The sequence below is a fragment of the Lampetra fluviatilis genome, unplaced genomic scaffold, assembly GCF_964198595.1.
Source record: "Lampetra fluviatilis unplaced genomic scaffold, kcLamFluv1.1 SCAFFOLD_1318, whole genome shotgun sequence".
In the NCBI taxonomy this organism is placed as follows: Eukaryota; Metazoa; Chordata; class Hyperoartia; order Petromyzontiformes; family Petromyzontidae; genus Lampetra; species Lampetra fluviatilis.
In genome coordinates, this window is record NW_027620520.1 from 20001 (window position 1) to 21053 (window position 1053).

The 1053-nt window shown below is 65.7% G+C and overlaps 1 long non-coding RNA gene across 1 annotated transcript in view; it reads left to right on the forward strand.

The window, feature by feature from the left end:
• LOC144954007 (uncharacterized) overlaps window positions 1-335 on the forward strand; it is a 10067-nt gene extending 9732 nt beyond the window's left edge. Inside the window, exon 5 of the long non-coding RNA XR_013641001.1 lies at window positions 210-335. This is a non-coding gene — a long non-coding RNA (uncharacterized LOC144954007). The remainder of the gene's footprint in view (window positions 1-209) is intronic.
• Window positions 336-1053: the final 718 nt, after the last annotated feature.

Here is a 1053-nt window from a genome sequence, read left to right on the forward strand (position 1 = left end):
CTCACCCACTCACCCACCCACCCACTCACCCCACCCACCCACCCACTCACTCACCCCACTTCACCCACTCACTCACCCACCCACCCACCCACTCCCTCACCCCACCCACCCACCCACTCACCCACTCACCCACCCACTCACCCACTCACCCACCAACCCACTCCCCAAGCCCACTGCCCCCTTGACTGCCCTCTCGGCTGCCCCCGCAGGCTTCTACTGCCCTTTCATGCAGTCGTACGCCGCAGCCCGGTGATTTCACCCTCAGCGGCAAAGTTCGAACGGCGCTTGTGGAGAACGCAATCTACTACGGCTCCTATCTGCTCATCTTTCTGTCGCTACTTTCTCTATCGCTGTCGCGCACCCCCAGCCTACACCTCACCGGGTGAGGAGTGGGGTGAGGAGGAGGGTGGGTGGGTGGGTGGGTGAGTGGGTGGGTGGGTGGGTGGCGTGAGTGGGGTGAGTGGGTGGGTGGGTGAGTGGGTGGGTGGGTGGGTGGGTGAGTGGGTGGGTGGGTGGGTTGAGTGGGTGAGTGGGTGGGTGGGTGGGTGGGTGAGTGGGTGGTGGGTGGGGGATGTGGGTGAGTGGGTGGGTGAGTGGGTGAGTGGGTGGGTGAGTGGTGTGGTGAGGTGAGTGGGTGAGTGGGTGGGTGGTGGGTGGGTGAGTGAGTGGGTGGGTGGGTAAGGGAGTGAGTGGGTGGGTGAGTGAGTGGGTGGGTGAGTGGGTGAGTGAGTGAGTGGGTGGGTGGGTGAGTGGGTGAGTGGGTGGGGTGGGTGGGTGGGTGAGTGGGTGGGTGGGTGAGTGGGTGGGTGAGTGGGTGGGTGGGTGGGTGGGTGAGTGGGTGGGTGGGTGAGTGGGTGAGTGGGTGGGTGGGTGAGTGGATGGGAGGGTGGGTGAGTGGGTGGGTGGGTGGGTGAGTGGGTGAGTGGGTGGGTGGGTGAGTGGGTGGGTGGGTGGGTAAGTGAGTGGGTGGGTGAGTGAGTGGGTGGGTGGGTGGGTGGGTGGGTGAGTGGGTGGGTGGGTGGGTGGGTGAGTGGGTGAGTGGGTGGGTGGGTG